The sequence below is a fragment of the Sebastes umbrosus genome, chromosome 20, assembly GCF_015220745.1.
Source record: "Sebastes umbrosus isolate fSebUmb1 chromosome 20, fSebUmb1.pri, whole genome shotgun sequence".
Classification (NCBI taxonomy): domain Eukaryota; kingdom Metazoa; phylum Chordata; class Actinopteri; order Perciformes; family Sebastidae; genus Sebastes; species Sebastes umbrosus.
The window spans coordinates 12,497,161-12,509,954 of record NC_051288.1 but is presented as its reverse complement, the minus strand read 5'-3'; the positions used below and the strand labels follow the sequence as shown (position 1 = coordinate 12,509,954).

Below are 12,794 nucleotides of genomic sequence, written 5' to 3'. Positions count from 1 at the left end.
CTCGTAAGAAAAATCAATATCAGTTTGTGTATGTAAGTACGTAATTGTATGCTATATTTAGAATATTTTCACCACTTTACCTTGCCGTGAGAAAGCCCTTTCCAACGGGGAACTGAAGCCATTGTATCCATCTACGCCAAAGCCACCAGAATCCATTGAAAACAAAACTGTAATTTTACCTCACAGAACACGGGGGTTGCTGGTCTACCGCTACCTTGATCTGTTAGTTTATTTGTGCTATTGTGTGACTTTGGTGAATCCAAACTAACCAAAGTCACACAATAACACAAACAAACTGATCGAGGCCTGGTTGCTTTGGCAAGAGCATAGATAACGGCTTCAGTTCCCCGTCAGAAACATAGACTGTATAGCTGTCTCACAGCAAGGTAATTTGACGAAAATATTCAGATTTTATGTCCTCATTGGCAAACCAACAAACCTAACTTTAAAGACTTTTTAAAAGCCCTACAAACCCACACAGATTTCCGTCTTGTTCGAGCTGATTAGTCATCAGTTCAGGTTGAATAATAATACATGTACTAATAATAAAAATGACAGAGGTAGAAGTTGTCCTGCTCTAACAGGTGTAAGACATGGGGGAATCAGGAGGTGTACACGCCCACACAATCCCCAGAAGAGGTCTAATCAGCCAGACATAATTGAGGTAGCACCAAGGGTATGTAGGTGCCTTAATAATAAGGTTACACATCAGTGTAGCAGCTCAATTACAAGTCCAACCTATAATCTGTCACCTGGGACTTGATTATATGTTCTGCGTCTGTCACTCATTTTTTATTTTTGTCATTTAACTCCAAACTCCTGGATAATATCCTCTACTGTATGCTGCATGCTTTGCTCTGTTCGTCCTTCTACTGGCCACATGGTGGCAGCATGATGCCACGCAACACAAAGTCCTGCCCCGACCTCACTCATCTCTGCTGTGTGTGTGAATGTGTGTGTGGCTGAGCTGTTACCTGGGTGGTGCTTGAGGTTTTTCTCTCCAGTGACTCATTCATCCTGACATGACTAACACACAGACACCACAGCGGACAGTCATAACTGCCATCGGAGCCAAGGTTCGGCTGCGGACGGCGGCCTACTAACGTTCATTATCTATGGAGACTTTTATTGGAATGCACAGCGGCGGGGCGAAAAAACAGGAGAGAGAGAAAGAAGCCAGAGCCTTGGCTACTTTGTGGAAATAAAACAGTGGTGTTTTTGTTTGCTCAGCATTCCTACGCCGAAACACCAGTTTGACAATCGGGGCTGTGAACTAGTGGCTCAGCAGGCTGAAGACCTGTAAAGTAATGAAGTCACAGCTTTGAGTCTGGTTCATAAGCGTTTCTGTCTGCTCCCCCCTCTAATACAGACGGATGAATAACACTGTGAAAAATAATTATTGTGAATAAACAAACAAATGCGACCACACTGAAATGGGATTTTCATGTAAACTGATCTCAACACATCATTTCTCTGTAACTGTCAGTGGCACCAAAGGCAGTGGTGAAAGTTAGTTGTAGGTCAGAATCGCTCTAATGGTCTGGCTTGGAAAGGCACATTTATGGTTAGCTTGGTTACGGTTGGCTTTTTTGTACACACTTACTCGAATACCCGTACACACAACTCACATCATCACACATAATCCATCACCGTTCGCAGCCACTCTCTGTGCCGTGCACTATTTTCCATCTATTCCTGTTGTTTCTAAAAAAAGGCTCTGGTTTTAATGGACGCCAAAGAGGAGAACCACATTCTGGTTATTGTACGTAAAAACACCGGGAGAAAAAAATACCACTCATTTGAATGCGCTTGTTCAGTCAGACCTCTCTTTGACACACGTGCACGCACATGCGCTCACCCCAAAAACAGACCGAGAATGGCATGGGAATGTTTTCTGCAGCCACTTTGGTTGCCGCTGGTAACCAGTGAAATGGTGTTCATTAACTATGTAGATTCAGAATTGCTCCTCTCTCCCGATCTGTCTGGCTCTCGATCACTCTCTCTCTCTCTCTCTTCCCCCTTTCCCTTTCTTTCTCCACTCTTTTCTCTTTTCTGGGGTTTTACTGACATGGGAGCTCTTGCAGAGGATTACTGTGGAGTCAGTAGTACACTAATGATGATGTATAATAATCTCCTCTCCTCTCCACGTTGACTGTTTCAACTAAAGAAATCAGAACCGCAGGACATATTTGGGGCAGTGGAATTACACGCTGTACTTACTAGCTTTGAATTCTCTTGTTGTATTTACCCTGGCATCGCCCTCTTGACCACTCTCCGACTGCAGAGAAATACACCTACATTTACACGAACCCGTCCAGGATGCGCCCAGTCTTTCCGTGATCCTCATCCTCCAGTAGCACTCCCAATTCCGTGACTACGTCATACAGCAGCGGTGCTGTGACTACTTGGCGCAGGGCGGCAAACTTGATGATGTGATGATGTGCCTCGGGCTTCACCTTTAACGCTGAGCAAACCCCAGCTGACTCCCAAGTTGTCGTCAGGTGATGATGACCTGGATGGAGAGAGTGTGTGGCTCTCTCGCCTCACCACTTCCCGGCGTATGATCTCCTTATTAAATGCTTCATGCAGGGAGTGAGGTGGCAGAGGATGACAGAGCCTCTCAGTGGGAGCTTCCCGCGGTGCTCAAAGTTCTCTTAGGAGTCCCGTTTTAAACCATAGAGGCGATTTCCCCCCTTGAAATGTGTCTTTCAAAATTCAGGGAAAGGCTTTCCTCACTATGTGACATCATCATACTTGAATGCTTACACTGTGTGAATTATTAAGACACCATATGTTTTAGGGGTGTAAGAATATATCGATACACGAGTATCGGGATATTATATTTTGCAATACTGTATCGATTCTCAAAAGCACTGAATCGATTTTGAATCAACCTCTTAAAAATCCAATGGCCCACTGGCGGACCTCGTAGCTATTCTGTCTTTCGGAGGTTGTAGCGGGTCAGTTTTAAAGCTAGAGTGAAGCTAGCTGGCATCATATGAAACTAGAAAACCTAAGGAATCCATTGGTACCAACTATATGTTATACTTCCATGTTGCAGAGGAGGCTAAATAACACTACAAAGTTACGCAAAATTTTGGCAAGGAAAAACTGGCATGGCCATTTCCAAAGGGGTCCCTTGACCTCTGACCTCAAGATATGTGAATGAAAATGTGTTCCAAGGGTACCCACGAGTCTCCCCTTTACAGGCATGCCCACTTTATGATAATCACATGCAGTTTCGTGCAAAAACTGACTGTAAAGCTGAGACTCTTGTAGATCCAATGAGTCCAATTGAATTCATGTGTGATTATGTAAGTCACATTTTTACTTTTTTTTTTACTCAGATTTTATACATAAGGTGGTGTGTCCTATACTATGACAGTTTTTCTAAAATTAGATTTGAAAACAAATCGGAATATATCGCCTTGCTAACAGTATCGCAATGTATTGAATCGTTACCCCTGTATAATGATACGTATCGTATCGCCAGATTCTTGCCAATACACAGCCCTATAATATGTTTATCGCTGCTATATCAAATGGAAATGTATTTATCTCAAATTCAGCTTGGCATTTCAACATTTTCTAAAGCTCTGATCAGGAGTTATTTCAATGAGACCATTTCCTCGATACCTTTTCCATCCAGAGTGATCGGAGGAATTGCACCGTTTGTGTCTTTTTTTGTGCCGCATAGCAAACTACATGGAGCACACGCAGCCTCTCAGCAGCTGTCGGTCTGTTATGGCGATGGGGCTCTTGGCAAGCCCTTTTCCAAACAGAGGCTCACACACTGGCTATGCGGAGGCATTTCACATGCCTATGAGCTCGCAGACTTTAGACCCCCGGAGCCATTGGAGCACACTCCGCCCATCTCTGGAGGTTGTGTTCAGTAAAGCATCAGTAGATGATACCTGTTTGAAGTTGTCTGGGCCTTTGATCCGTTGCTACTCTGCTAATATTTCTGGATCATTCTGAGATCAGCGCTCAATTCTCACACTGTGTGGACCTTTGGGATATATTTTGCTGGGCTACTTATTGAGCTGTTGAAGTACTCCCTGATGGTCAAGTGTAGCGGTGTATCCTGGATTGGACATAAGGCCACCTTAGGTCGGCTATTCCTCTGTACATGTTTGCTTGCATTTATCTCCTCCTCCTTTCCCCAATATGTTTCACTGATTTTGAAGTAAGCTACCACTTAAGACACACTATCGATCTCTCCTGCCATCACCTCTGACGTCCTATCCCTCCTTCCTGCACGTCTGTTCTTCCCTCCTTCACATCTTCCCTCTCACCTCAAGTCAACCCTAACCACACACATCACTCCTCCCACACTCCTTCACCTCTCAGCTCCGGCCCTTCTCTTTGCCATCTGCCCTTCCATCCTCCTTCCCCGCCCACTCTCCCATCTCCCACCTCTCTATCTCCGCGGCCCCCTCTTTCTCTCCTCCCTTCCCCTCCTCCTCCTCCGCTGACCTGCCCTTAATTGGTCTGCTGCAGTCGCACCTACAGGATCCAACCAGCTGTCAAACAGATCCCCGCCTGTTGAGGTTAACCTTAAGTGGGCCTGAGTCGAGGCCAGAGCCCGGGTTTTTTGAGTGGTTCTCAGGGGTCTAGGGCCTCGGGCACAAAAGGAGAGCCAAAAGCATTTTCTTTGAGAGCACCAAATCTCCTGTCTCCCTGTTCTCCCTTTCCCCGGGCCTCCCTTCCTCCATCCCTACCTCCTTCTCTCCCTCCATCCCTCCCCTCTACCCCCTCCAGACTCTCTGTCTGCGCTGACACCGCCTTTAATAAGGGGGGAGCGGGGTGCACTGTTTATTTGTGTGGTGCGAGGTTAAAAACTTCCCCCTTAATTGACATTCCGGTAACACTTTCCAATAATGGGGCGAGCAATTTCCTTGAAATTGATGTGTGTCCACCGCAAGGAAAAACACCGCTTCTAGCTTTCACTGACCCATGGATGATCTACACTTTGCGCTGCGTCTTTGTCTGAGTGTGTGTGTGTGTGTGTGTGTGTGTGTGTGTGCTTGTGTCAGCGTGAGAAATTGCATGAATGGTCTTTCGTTGGCAATAGCAGCATGTTTGTGTGTAACAAGGCAAGCACGCATCATAGTGCATGCTCTGCTGCTAATATGTGTTTGTTAGTGTGTTCGTTAATATGAATGGTTGCGTGCATACATGCATGTACAGTACGTGCAGTTTTGCTTGCTATGCGCATGTGTACATGTCTGTAATTATCTTGTTTTCAGAGCTTTTGTTAGCCTAGTTATTGCTTGTATGCCCTATATTTCTGTACCCACTACCCAGTGAGGTGGACATAAATAAACAATTCAAATATTTTCATTTTCATTCATCCCACACGCCAATGAGTGACAGTTGCACCGCGTCAAAACGCTAAAACAAATCCACAGTAGAAAGCCTATTTTGCCCTCCGCTCAGTCAATGTCTGTCTGTGAGAAAGTATGCAAACACAAACATCTGCCTCTGCTGCAGACTGCATCCTTGGCCTAAACGGCGACCGCCGGATAGGACTTGTGGTGTAATGACGGTTGGTGTTAAACATGTGTGTGTGTGTGAGGGGGAGGGAGGGGGGGGGGAGACAGCGTGTGTCAATAAGTAGATGAGTAAGTGTGATAAATGTGTACGTAAGTATGAATTTGTGTGTGTCAGCGTGCGAGCGTGCGTCCGTGCCTGTGTGTGGCTGCAGGCAGACGCTGGCTGGTTCCTGGCCTTGTCATTCTGTCTCCCACACACTCTCTGATGTGGTTTGAGGCTGCGGCTTTCACTATGGAGGGGGGACAGCCACCGCACACACTCACACTGTTCTCACATGTCTGTGGAAACACACATTGCGCGCTGGTATGCAGTCACATTCTCAGAAATGCAGGCGCACATACTGAACGAACGCACACACACACACACACACACAGCTCAACCCCTGAAGGATGTAACAACACAACAGCGGCTTGCCAAAGTGTCTGAATGGACGCCGAAAGCGCGTTCGTAGACTAACACACACACAGCGCTAGACGCCATCCGTGGTGCTGGTGGGCTCCCACAATAAGCGGTTAGTTAAATAATATCAAAGACAGATGTTGGCTCTGGTCCCATCATACTTTGTGTGTGTGTGTGCGTGTGTTTATGGTGTGATTGAGAAGGGGAGTACTGATATGCAAACCCTTGGGAACATGTGTTTCCTTGGAAATTATTACATGTGTGTAGATAATTTGTAGCATTAAAAAATGTATGGAAAATACAAATAACTTCAACTGTTTTAGCATGTGGCTAAACTAAATATTTCTGAAAGAAAGTCCATGTTTCTTTCTTATTTTTTATGACTGTCATCCCACTATATTGTTCTTTCTTTCAACAGTGTCTTTTCAAGATTACTTTAAATGCTTGCATTTATAAGAAACAAGAAGAAGGAGCGATGCACTAAGAAATAAAATAAATGTTCACCAATCTTATTTACATAAATAATTAGATGATTATACAATTTGTAAAGCTCGTCCCATTTATTCAAAAATCATCCATTTATATACACAGTAAACAAATAATCAGTTCATTGAATAATTGTCTTGAACTGTGTCTCAATATCTTATTATTTCAACTCACAAGATTTGTCATGCAGTGAAAACAATCAGACAAATTACAAGTTATTCATCACTGCTGTAATTTGGGTAAGACGTTACTTTTTATTACTTTTTATGATGTACATTATTAGCAGAACTCAGCTGGCAAAGTGACAAGGCGTCAAACATGCTCCTATCAGAATCTGGTGTGTGAATTTATTTTATTAATTTATTTAGATTTCTTCTTATTATTTTTTTATTAACATTTTAATTTCTAATTTAGAATATTTAATTTTATGTTTTTTGTATTATTATTATTATTTTATTATTATTTCTATTTTTTCTCCTCCCTTGTTTTTGAATAAAAACAACAACAACAATTTACAGTTACTGTTATTATATGTTTTATTTTTTTTTATAGGGTTTAAGTTATTGTAGTCATATACCTTAAGGAAACAATAAAAAGCCTGAATCAATTAATAAATAAATAAATAACACACTCCTTTTCACACACACACAGACATATATCCATGCACACATTCTGTAGAAAACCAGTCTCTCATGTACTTGTATACACAAACCAGAAAGGTATTTCATTCTGTCTCATTCTCTCACACACACACACACACACACACACACACTGACAGTGATACCCTGTGTTGCTGACCCCTCCTGGTTACACGGTGAATTGGACATTTGGCACGATTTGTGTATGTTTACACTACTCTCTAATAAATATCTCCTCTAGTGAGATGCAAGTCCAAATTCGCACACCAGTGAAATATGCTGTGTATCATGGAAAGGGACAGGAGAGGAGTGGAGGGGGGAGGAGGCCTTCGTACAAACCAACAGTACAGTGTCTCTGTCGGTATTCATCCCTCCATCCATTCATCCATCATTTTATTAACCACACATCCATCTTCTCTGCTTCCACTGCTCCACCTGTCCAATAATTGGACTTGACACTCAATCAAGTCAATTTTATTTGTACAGCCCAATAACACAAATCACAGATTTGCCTCAGGGGGCACTCGAGACCTCTGTCTGTCTGTCTGTCTGTCTGTCTGTCTGTCTGTCTGTCTGTCTGTCTGTCTGTCTGTCTGTCTGTGTACTGTATCCTTGTTCAGGTTTGCATATATGTGTGAGTATGTGCTTGCATGTCCATAATTATCGGTGTGTCCCTCCACTGTCTCTCCTCTCAGTTTCTAACGTGGCTTAACTTTGGCTAGTTTAAGGTGGGCTTTGATTATTTACTGGCACTTGTCTTTACCATAGGCTGTATATAAGGAGTGGACGTAGTCGCGTTGACATCACCCATTGGTTTGTGGACTCCCGTTTTGAAGCCTTGATTGCGGCACTTTGGCCATCGCGCTCTTTGTTTTTTGGCCATCGCCATGTGACACGAGGGTGGAGCTAAGTACAACTGAACCATTTTCAGGAGCCCAAAATGTAACAATTAACTTTCATGAACTGAAAACACACTGTGAAAGGGTTAGACCGGATAACGCCGTGGCAGCCACGCCCTGAAGCATACCCTGCTTTATCGTCTATTTGTCTCTAAATGGGAACATAATTTACTAAATGAACATCATGCTGTATTGAAGAAAACTTGAAACTAGCGATTGAGACCATAAACTCACGTTTACAATGTTTACTGAGGTAATAAATCAAGTGAGAAGTAGGCTCATTTTCTCATAGACTTCTATACAATCAGAGTTCTTTTTGCAACCAGAGGAGTCGCCCCCTGCTGGCTGTTAGAAAGAATGCAAGTTTAAGGCACTTCTGCATTGGCTTCACTTTTCAGATCCGGAAGTTGCCCACTACAGGTGACATCTGTGTTATTATTTCATCTCTATAGCATCTAAACATGTCTAACTACTGGTAATCTACTAGTTGTGAAGTTTTGTCGAAGGGAGAACTAGTGTTTGACATTGCATTCCTCAGCTCACCCCCTCACCTTACCTCTCTGTAAGGTGATTCCCGCTCATCAATAACAGCCACTGCCAATCCCCGAGCAGTTTGTATCTCTCAGAGGGCTCTTGAGGGGCCCTGCCGTCCCTCATTTTCTGCCAGCCTGTCTCTTTAAGGTGGTGTTTGTTTATGCCGAGGCTCAGCTCAGTGAGACCTGTGCAGGCTCAGTGCTGGGCTCCTTTCATAGGGGCTCCATTTTGTTCTTAATAAAATGGCACTCAGTGGCCGGGGGACTGGCAGGCACCCAGCTCCCTGGGAAACCAAAGAATGCCGGCCTTCATTTAGCGACAAACAGCTACTGCCTGAGGAGGCTAGTCCTCCACTCTGCTCCTCAATGCTACTGCTGCTGAGGCCTGTGTGTGTGTGTGTGTGTGTGTGTGTGTGTGTGTGTGTGTCACTGTGGAATGGGGCCACGGTTGAAGGAGTCAGGTATGGCGGCTCCTTACATAGCTTTCCCCTTGTTGACGTTTGCTTGTCTTTTCAGCTCGCTGTCTCTCCGTCTGCGTCCCCCGTCTTGGCTGCCCACTTGAAAAACATGCAGCACCACTTCTCCTCGTCCCCTGCCTCTCTCTCTCGCTCGCCCTCGCTCTCTCCATCACTCGGTGTGAATGGTGGGAACAGAGCAGCCATTAAGATGCATATTTAGAAGGACTTACTCCCCCACCCCCACCCCACCTCACCCCTCCTCCTCCTTCTCCTCCTCCCATCTCCCATACACTCTCATAACACACACATACACATACTGTAAGTCACTAAGAGTGCCTGTCACCAGGGACACGCGCATCATTACACACACGCACACTCACACACACACACACACGCACACTGAGGCTGTTGGAAAGCTTCTTATTATTGGCTGTCCAAGCTCAGGCAGGACTTTTCCCTATCCCAGCTTCCACTTCACCTCTTCCTCGCTCATTTCTTTATTTTCTTAACTTGTATTTTTTTTTTTTTACAGTATTTGTGTTGACAGGACAAGCAAAGGATCTGTCTCGCCAGCAGGAATACCCGTGGTTTTTTAAACACGGCACTGTGTCTTGTTTATAGAGCAAAAGAGATAAAGCGAGAGGCGACAACGAAATGTGTGTCCTAACAGACTGGGAAAGTTTTAGTGATCTGATAACGGGGCTACCCGAGCCCTATTATTAACAAGCCGAGGGTAAGCAGATACCAGGCAAAACATTTTGTTTGCTGCCAAAATAGTAACAATACACTGAGCAAATGATGCCGAGAAAATATGTGGGATAGCAGATAAGAAATCGAGGACGTGAGAAAGGAGATTTGACAGGTCTGAAGTGGATGAGATCAAATAAATTGCCTCATTAATTCCCCGTATAGACAGTTAGGAGAGGTGACAATAGGGAAACAGAGAGGTGAGGGGAAGAAAAAAGAGCAGATAAAGAAAATAAAGAAAACTGGGAACATCAGTGAGAGTTCGGTGGGGATGATGAAAGATGAGATGATGCGAACCCAAAAAAGTAATTGACAGCAGGGGGGGGGGAACAGAGGATGAGGGAGACTAGGACGGAGGAGCTACGAAGGAGGAGACGAGTGGGAGAGCTCTGTTTTGTCTGTCGTCTCCTTCCTAATGCGACACATATGAGAGGCCTCGGAAACAATGAGTCACCCCAGAACGGGACTGTCGCCACTATCGGGGCCCGAGCAGGCTCTCTGCGGCGGGATGATTATGTCGGCGCTTTTCATTTTAGCACACTGACACGTCCCCTGTGATGGGGCGACTTTTCACTGTGTTTTTTACACCTCCCTTCGCTGCCATTTGGACAGAACGGCTCTGGTTCGGCGAACATGCAGGATTGTTTGCTTGTGAGAGTGTGTTTTTCTTGCAGAAAAAACTGCACGCACAGGTGTATAAAACCTCCACAAAGCACATGTACTGTATATACACACACAAACACACTGATCTCTATAATCATTGCTGTAAGCTGCATTGTTCTTCGGCGTCGCCATAGTAGAGATACTCCAGCCATGACCTCATCTCATGGGATAGTGTGTGTGTGTGTGTGGCTGAAGGTGTGGAGAGGTGGAGTGCGCTGCAGTGACAGCCACTGATGTATAGATGGGCAGGTGGGAGTCGGGATGCTTGCAAACCCCATTGTATGGAGTTGTCTGTTCTCTCCTCCTTCAGCTGCTGCACTCTCTCATTATAAAGCATTTCAAAACAAAGCCTTTCACTCTCCCTTATTGTCCCGCTCACACACACACACACACACATATACATACCAACACACACACACTCAATCCCTGTCAAATTGTCACTCCTTTCCCCCCCACTTTGGGAGCGTTGTCGTCCTTCAGACTGACTGATTGACAGCGAAAGCCCTGTTTATTGCTTTTTTTTTTTTTTTTTATTTAAAACTGACACACATTGTTCCAGCACCATAAAATAATCACTTACTGTTAACCCCCGTGCGCCTTCCCGTTAGCCGCAGCGAGTCGTCATCGCTGTGATTGATTGGCAGGCCTAGCTGCTTGTACAGTCGGCTATGTGGGGAGGTAAAGCAATCAAGAGCAAGTTGCAGTGAGCGCCGGCGGTGGCCTTCTTTTTTTTTTTTTTTTCCACGGGGCCAATTAGAGGGGAGATTTCCCAACAGATTGCTGTAGCTCCGTCTGTGTCTGGCGCTGTGCTTTGGTTTGATCCCATGAAATTAGCTTGAAACAATAGAGGGCCGAGCCATCCACTCCGCCTCGATCTGCGATCTGTCACTTCAATTTGTCCCACAACTTCTTTTCTTTCTATCTCTCTGCTGTTTTGTCGTCTCTTCACCTTCAACTTGCTCCTTTCTCATCTCTCAGCCGCCTTTCTGTCTTTCTCCATTTCCCATTCATACTCTCTAATCTCCCCTGTCCTTTCCTTCTCTCTCCCTCCAGACACACATCCCTTCTCAGATAATGTCAACTTCTGGGGTTGGAGATATAGCAGAGTGGAGACAACTGTTTTATTGAGGGTTATCAGGCTAAAGTTTGCTTCAAAAATAAAAAAAAAACACGGTGATATCATGGAGAAGCCCAGTTCTGTTGGCATTGATTATGCAAAAAGCAATATCTTAAAGGGATAGTTTGGGTGTTTTGAAATGGGGTTGTATGAGGTACTTATCCATAGTCAGTGTATTACCTACAGTAGATGACGGTTGGCTCACCCCCAGTTTGGAGAAACAGACAGGAGTTACCGCACAGAAGCAAAGCAATGTACTGCTGTGGACGGGGCCGACAGCAAAACGTATTTTAGCACCTAAAAGAAAGGCCCACCTAAGTTTAAGTGTACGCTATATTTAGAATATTTTCACCACTTGCTGTCAGACAACCCTTTCAGACGGGAAGCTGAAACCGTTGTATCCATCTATGCTCTTGCCAAAGCCACCAGACTTCATTGAAAAAACCTGCAATTTCACCTCACAGAACACAGGGGTTGCTGGTCTACCGCTGCCTTGATCGGTTAGTTAAGTTTCGTAAAATTACTCTTTTTTTCAATGGAGTCTTTTTAGTTGGGCCTCTCTTTTAGGTGCTAAAATGCATTTTGCTGCCGGCCCCGTCCACAGCAGTACATTGCTTTGCTTCCGTGCGGTAACTCCTGTTTGTTTCTCCAAACTGGTGGCGTGCCGACTGTCATCTACTGTAGGTAATACACTGACTATGGATTAGTACCTCATACAACCCCACTTTAAAACGTACCCTTTAAGAGGACTGGAGTACTGCGCACATTTCAAACAACAACTTTCTCAACTTTTGCACCATCATTTAACTTTTTCCATATTAAGCAATCACTCACCTTTAACTGACTGGAATTTCCTTTCTATCTTTTTTTTATTTACTTAACGGAAAATACTCTACTGTAAGGGTTGCTAGGCAATAGCTCATTGAGTCCGCGCAAACAACATGCAGGTCAAGGGACCACATGGATGAGTGGAGTAAACAAGAAAAAAGACAACAGGGAGAGGAGGAGGAGGAGGAGGTGAGTGAAAGAGAGAAAGGACAATTTGGGATAAAAATGCCAGGGGAGAAAAGAGAGGAGCACCGGGGCTGAGGGGAGGATATGGAGAGGATGAAGTGAAGAGGAAAGAGGGATTTGGGTTGTGAAATGAAAGATGGGGTGGGATGAATCAGGGTGGTCCATGTGAGACCCAGAGAATAAGACACTATAAAACAATTTTTGAAGTGTTGTCAAGCTTCCAATTAAGGGGAAACGGTGTGTTCCCAGTACAGTTTGCACCTCTTGTAGACTCGCAATGGAAA

General features: G+C 44.6%; 1 protein-coding gene across 2 annotated transcripts in view; it reads left to right on the top strand.

Annotated features, from left to right (window-relative positions):
- Positions 1-12,794, top strand: part of LOC119479337 (ankyrin repeat and fibronectin type-III domain-containing protein 1) — a 148,725-nt gene that overhangs the window by 47,929 nt on the left and 88,002 nt on the right. The window lies entirely within an intron of this gene.